Source organism: Babylonia areolata, chromosome 11 (assembly GCF_041734735.1).
Source record: "Babylonia areolata isolate BAREFJ2019XMU chromosome 11, ASM4173473v1, whole genome shotgun sequence".
Lineage (NCBI taxonomy): Eukaryota > Metazoa > Mollusca > Gastropoda > Neogastropoda > Buccinidae > Babylonia > Babylonia areolata.
In genome coordinates this window covers 39442026-39449525 of record NC_134886.1, presented here as the reverse complement: position 1 = coordinate 39449525, position 7500 = coordinate 39442026, and the positions used below count along the sequence as shown (strand labels likewise).

Genomic DNA, 7500 nt, shown 5'->3' with positions numbered 1-7500 from the left:
TAGTTAGATGGACAGCCCAGTCTCAGCAATGATGGCAGCTGTAGTACGGTGCAGGTGCTGTAGTTAGATGGACAGCCCAGTCTCAGCAATGATGGCAGCTGTAGTACGGTGCAGGTGCTGTAGTTAGATGGACAGCCCAGTCTCAGCAATGATGGCAGCTGTAGTACGGTGCAGGTGCTGTAGTCAGATGGACAGCCCAGTTGTCACGCGCTATAAGAGAGCGGACTAGAAACCCCCACCAAGCCCAGCACTAACACCCAGACAACACAAACACAGACTAAAATAATTCAGGGTTCACATACATTTATTCCATCACACGCAGAACTTGACTAATAACACAACTACAATCTTAGCAAGAAATGATAACTTAAATGATGACAGAATGGATAAATAACACACACACAAAACCCCACAAAACACAGAGCTTTAAAACAGCGGCAGTCAGTCCGGAGAATGATAACAATGAACTTAGGACGTTTGACGAATAGATAAACTGAAGCACTGCACAACACAAGAGGAAAACGAAAACTTGGACGGTGAAGACTGGAAACAGATGAAGACGACGAAACAACTAGAGGCAGTGATGGGAAGAGGGCAGCAGGAAAGCAGCAGTCAGCAACAGATGGAGTAACAACGCTGCCTGGCCAACACAGGCTGAAGGGGAGATGGTGCAGGAAGTGGGATGCTGAAAACTGCCAACCGGGTACTACTACCCTGACACTGGAAACAAAACAGACGACACACGTCCAGCAGGGCACTCCTACCCTCTGAGCTGGAGCACACCCAACACAGAAAACATGCCCCCCCCCTGGAGGAAAGCTTATCCCCACGTGAGGATGCCATCTGGGCAAAAAGCCCCAAACTCAACAGACACGACCTTCCTCCAAGAAGGCCGCGGGCGAAAAAGCCTAGAGAAGTGTCACTGACAGAACAAAAAGGCTTGAACCTCTGCTCAGCAGTGACAGGAAAGTAACACATGACTCCACGATTGCACGTGAAAAACGTACAACCGGGAGTCACACATACAAAAAGACAAGGAAGCTGGGGAGAGCGAGTGGGGAAGGGCATGTACAAAACAGAACTTCACACGTGATTGTCATGAGTTGTGGCACCAGTCTCAGCAATGCTGGCAGCTGTAGTATGGTGCAGGTGCTGTAGTTAGATGGACAGCCCAGTCTCAGCAATGATGGCAGCTGTAGTACGCGGCAGGGGCTATAGTAAGATGGACAGCCCAGTCTCAGCAATGATGGCAGCTGTAGTACGGTGCAGGTGCTGTAGTTAGATGGACAGCCCAGTCTCAGCAATGATGGCAGCTGTAGTACGGTGCAGGTGCTATAGTCAGATGGACAGCCCAGTCTCAGCAATGATGGCAGCTGTAGTACGGTGCAGGTGCTGTAGTTAGATGGACAGCCCAGTCTCACCAATGATGGCAGCTGTAGTACGCGGCAGGGGCTATAGTCAGATGGACAGCCCAGTCTCAGCAATGATGGCAGCTGTAGTACGCTGCAGGTGCTATAGTCAGATGGACAGCCCAGTCTCAGCAATGATGGCAGCTGTAGTACGCGGCAGGGGCTATAGTCAGATTGACAGCCCAGTCTCAGCAATGATGGCAGCCGCAGTTCGCTGCAGATGCTCTGCACATTCGTAGAGCTTCCCGATCACTAGAGTTGGTTGGGTTGGGGGGCCAGTTCATCTTTCTGAGCGCCTCACGGAGGGGGCAGGACATCAACGTGTGTTCTGCTGTAATGTATTGTGTTACTCGTTTTTGTCACAACAGATTTCTCTGTGTGAAAATCGAGCTGCTCTCGCCAGGGAGAGCGCGTCGCTACACTGAGAGCGCCACCCATTGCTTTGTAGTTTTTCCTGCCTGCAGTTTTCATGTTTTCCTATCGTAGTGAATTTTTCTAAAGAATTTTGCCAGGGACAACCCTTTTGTTGCCGTGGGTTCTTTTACGTGCGCCAAGTGCATGCTACACACGGGACCTCGGTTTATTGTCTCAACCGAATGACTAGCGTCCAGACCACCACTCAAGGTCTAGTGGAGGGGGGAGAAAATACTGACGACTGTTACGGGATTCGAACCAGTGCGCTCAGATTATTTCGCTTCCTAGGCGGACGCGTTACCTCTAGGCCAACACTCTGGCTGTGAGTCCCACATGGACAACGTGCTCAGTGACCAATGCGGAATTTTGAGTATATAAGTGATGGTTTAGGCGGTTGTGGCTTGTCCCGAGTCCGAGCACCGACCACCGGTTTCCACCTAGTCAGCAGGTGGTTGTAGGGTCTGTCGTTTTTTTGTGGTGTGGATACTGTTGCTTCCACCTCTGCTGCTTGGCCTTGATGTCTTTACTCCCGAGTAGCTCTGGCGGCCCAGAGTACCCACGTATAACTTGCGTAGTGCCTTCCTTCGCGAGGGAGTCAGCAGTCTCATTTGCCAGCACATAACAGTGAGAGGGAATCCCATTGCTGGATGACAGTGTGGCTCCTGCGAAGGGGGGAAAGAAATGAGTGGAGAACAGGTCATTCAGATCAGTGTTGTCGTTGGACTCTTAGGCCTGCAGGACGGATAGGGATTCAGTGTCTGGCATGCTTGTACATTGTCTGGCATGTCATCATATTGCCAGCTGAGCATGAAACGAATCTATCTGTTGTTCATTTATCATTTGTTTTTTTTCCCTTTCATTTAATGCATTCAAGTGTGTGTGTGTGTGTGTGTGTGTGTGTGTGTGTGTGTGTGTGTGTGTGTGTGTGTGTGTGTGTGTGTGTACCCAGGTGTATGGAAGCTGATGGGAAAGCGCTTGAAGTTATGTCTTTGTCTCCCTGAAAAGAGGTGCATTACCGTTGTCGTTTGTTATTGAATCAAATATAGAACCACAAAATGCTCCGATTTTGAGCACTTCGCCAGTTCCATTATGGGAATTAACTGGAGCAGGCTTTGATATTTAATATTGTGTCATTCAGAAAAATGAAAATCCGAATATTCTAGCTTCTCGGATCAAATCACACTTGTCTGAAACATATCCCCACGACTTTGAAAATATATACAGACGGCTCTGTTTTAGAAATTCAGTTTGCTGGTTCTGGATATGCAATTCCTGCTTTGAAAACTTTGAAGTCATATCATACTGGAATGTTTCTCAGTCTCTTTACAGCTGAATTAATTTCCATTCTTATGGCATTAACATATCTGATTGACCTGCCCCTAACCTTGTTTAGTGTTTTGTGTCGATTCAAAATCAGTTCTTCAGTCTGTCAAACCAGGTTGTACAAACATTGATTAGAACATTTTAAAATAAGATTTTTGATTCACTGTATTCAGATGAGAGGAACTAATACTGAAATGTGTTGGATTCTTTCATACTGTGGGCTTATTTGTAAGGAACGTGCAGATCATCTCGCAAAACTTGGAGCTAAAACGCTTTCAATGCAATTGAACTTCCTAATCTTTATCATCATTTGAAACGTGTAATATTGTTGAAAGAAATGTACTAAATTCCTTTGTCTTTTTTAAGTTAACACTTCTGCCTTATCAAACGCTGAAAGAACTGGCAGGGCTGTTAAGAGCACAGCATTTAGATTATTACTAGATGCCCCATATACAAAATATTGTGAAAATATTGAATGCATTTGCAAGGGTCGTTTAAAGGTAGAGCATGTTTAAACCCGCTGTTTAGAAATGAAACCTTTTTTTGCCTCCAGAATTTATTGAACACGGGTTACCAGTTTGAAAGGTTAATTGGTTTTCGAATAAGTTATGTATTTCAAAATATTCTTCATTAAGGTTAGTTAGTTATGTGTTAAATAGTCCAGTTGGTTGTTTATTGTAGGTCCCCACATGATCCTCTTTTCAAATCATAATCTATATAAGTATTGCATACAATATTTGATTATCAATTGTCTGTCCTCATACCGCTTCCCCACCCACCCCTCTCACACACACCCTTCCAATATTATGTTTCTCCAATCACCGACACGCACCCTCTCCATTTTACATTTTGTACACTTTTCCACATTCTGTTCTCTTTCTCTTCTTTAGTCCCCTCCCCCCTCCACCTCAACCGCCCCCTTTTCAGTTGAATCATTCTTCCCCTGCCATTTTCAGATTTTCAGTAAAAATAATAAAGATAACGATCATGATGATAGAAAAAAAAAGATATTTATTTTCAGTCTAATGTTATCTTAGATGAATAGACTATACATAAATGAACGAAACATGTTATTTGAATTAGCTGATCAAGCTGGACTTACTGGGGCAGTTGACGGTCCAGTTTTTGATGATGCTAATAACGACAACAACACCAATAATAATAATAATACTAATACTAATAATAATAATGATAACAATAACAATAATAATGATGATTGTCGCGTGCAACTTTTCAAACAAAAGTTATGGCCGACTCTCACGCTCTCTCACCTTGATCCAAACGAAAGCCCGAAATAAACAAATACAAAGAAAATTACTCCGAATATTTTCACCACAAACAACAGACACGATACCATAAGGCACCAATACTTCAGAACGATTAGATACACCACAAAGTATTTTCGGAGGGTGCGGGGGGTGGGGGGGTGGGGGGTGGGGGGGGGGGGGGAGAAAGCTGGCACCACACAGTTCCAGTTGTCCTGGAAGGTCTACTCTAGTGTAGCACCTGGGGAATTACGTCCGTACAGAGTAGCGACACGCTCAAACCTCTTCAGCCAAGATAGAATGTCACCCTTACTCTCATCGGACTTTGGATGGCTGGGGCGAAATCCACGGTCGTCGTCGGTGTCAGACTCTCCCTCTTCCTGATCCATCACCGTACTGTTGCCATAATAAGATAAGATAAGAATAACTTTATTATCTCCAACTGGAGAAATTTGGTCAGGTGCATTATCACAACATAGACAAGTAAACAACATGGGGACCATAACTGTAAAAGCCAACAACAGCCCCAACAAATATTACGAAGATACAAATGTAAAAAATATCACATACATCGTTTCATACATACATCCACACACTGCAGGTAATAACTAGTATTCTTAATGTAAAAACAGAAAGAATTAAGAAACATTATTTGAATATAATTATAAACATAGCCTACTATACTGCACATTGATTATAATAGACAGATAAGATAAGAATAAAGATGAATTGCGGAAAACCACAACCAGATAATCAGCACCCCCCCCGCACCGCCCCCCCCCCCCCACCCCACACACGCGGATAACTTGATCAAACAAGAGTAATAAACATATGTTCTCAAATAAAAGCATTTCACATATTCGCTTTTAAAAACATTGCAATTAATTATTACATCGTAATTATTAAACAGAAATATATTTAGAATATGGACGTTAGCATTAGACATATTCATTGTACATTCATCCTGCATATTGCACATTATTCTTCCTACATATTGCACATTCATTACAACCAATTGTCACGTTTTAAGCTCAGTAAACACACACACACACACACACACACACACACACACACACACACACACACACACCACAACTAGAACAAGGTACAGCCTATCATGCACGGACTTTCACACGTCTCACATGAGAGTGCGCGCGCGCACACACACACACACACAGAGTTCTCAAGAATTTAAAAGGTGGATTGAACGTGGAATAAAAGTCTTCAGAGCTCTGGATTTCAACTTAAATTCTTCCCTTTCTTCTCCCTCCACAGAACCTCAGGCCGGAGGAAATGCTCTTCAGGCTGTTGGTGTTGCTCCTTCTCCCACTCCAGCTGTTTCTTCCCATTCACTCACACACTCATACTAAATATGAAAAGCAACAACACACAACACACTGCACAACACATAACGGGAATACTCAGTCCTTCAAAAGTTCGTTTCACTCCAGTCCTCAAGTCCAGGACACAGGTTGCTCCTCAGCGCCTTCTCCACAGCATGGCTGTCCTCGACAGTGGCGCCATCAGCGGTTACTGCTGCTGCTGCTGTTGTTGCTGTTGCGGCAGCTTGGTCACGGCCCAGCGCCAACACACAAGCTCTGAGTACTAGGGTCTCAGAGCCAAAGTTCTCTGCGGCTAAAAGCCGAAAGGCCGTACAGGTTCGGTGACAAACAAGTTGTGCCAGAGAGCATGCATCTACCTGAGCTCTTACCTGAGTATCCGAAAAGAAAAATTAATGTTGACTCGAGCGCCCCATGCGCCTCGTGCAACCACGCATATAACAAAATGGCCTCTTTCAAACAAAGTATAATGCCACACGAAAAAAACGTCAGCTTCGATGTGATGACTTTCACGACAAAGGGTTAGAGCGGGATTAGAACCCCCACCCCCACGGACTATCTATATTCGCAGCTGAGCATCTTAACCATTCTGCCACCTTCAGATATACAGAGGAAATCATATTGCCATGAAATTCGCGCCTGTCAACCCATCTTGCGAACAGCTGTGCAGGTGAAAGTCATGCGCACGTGAATATCTCGTGAGTGTCTTTGTTAGAGATGCGGAGACACAATGCTGATTACAACATGTTCACACTATTCTGAAAACACCACACGTTTTTCCCGATGACTATTAAAATGTTCACAACGCTTTCTTCTTCCTTTAAAACTTTTTTTTGGCCGGTTATCTGAGGAATGTTTTCATAAAAAAATGTATTTGTAAAACTGTAATTAGTGGATGAGTAAAGGCTGTGTTGTTACGCAGAATGACGACCGGAAAATGAATCCTCAACATGAGGAAAACATGATGCGTTTGTTTCTAGGGTGTGTATTTCATGGCTACATCCACTTGGAAGGATTCTCATTGGCCTATGCCCGGCATTAGCTTTAATTTGACTGGCACCTGCTACAATATCCCTCTCTGATGTTTTGCAGTTACATGATCATGTAACGTATGTATCCTTTTTTGACTCACTTGTGTAAACAAAGTGAGTCTATGTTTTAACCCGGTGTTCGGTTGTGTGTGTCTGTGTGTCCGTGGTAAACTTTAACATTGACATTTTCTCTGCAAATACTTTTTCAGTTGACACCAAATTAGGCATACAAATAGGAAAAATTCAGTTCTTTCCAGTCATCTTATTTAAAACAATATTGCTCCTCTGGGATGGGCACAGAAAAATAAAAAAATGAAGCCTAATTATATGCAAACTGCATTTACTGTTATATTTATATTTTTTGTATTCTCAAAACTTGGCACTTTGATCTGATATTCTGACCCAACAACAAGAGCAGTCATTATTATCATTTTTTTTTGTTCAAACAGGAACTTCTTTTGCTAAGCATGGAAGTATTAATTTATTTTGCAAACGTTTTGGTGCAGATTGTTAAAAAGGGAAATTACTCTGTAATTAATTCTAGGGGACTTAATTCGAATCTGTTTTTTTGTTTTTTGTTGTTGTTTTTTTAAACGCGAAGCTTTATAATAACAAATACAGAACACATTTTAACGATTAGATTTTTTTTTTTTTTAAGTGTATCACAAGTGAGTCTTGAAGGCCTTGCCTCTCTTGTTTTTATTGTTGTTGTTGTTAT

The 7500-nt window shown here is 43.1% G+C and overlaps 1 protein-coding gene across 1 annotated transcript in view; it reads left to right on the top strand.

The window, feature by feature from the left end:
* Positions 1–7500, top strand: part of LOC143287243 (aromatic-L-amino-acid decarboxylase-like) — a 37482-nt gene that overhangs the window by 4269 nt on the left and 25713 nt on the right. The window lies entirely within an intron of this gene.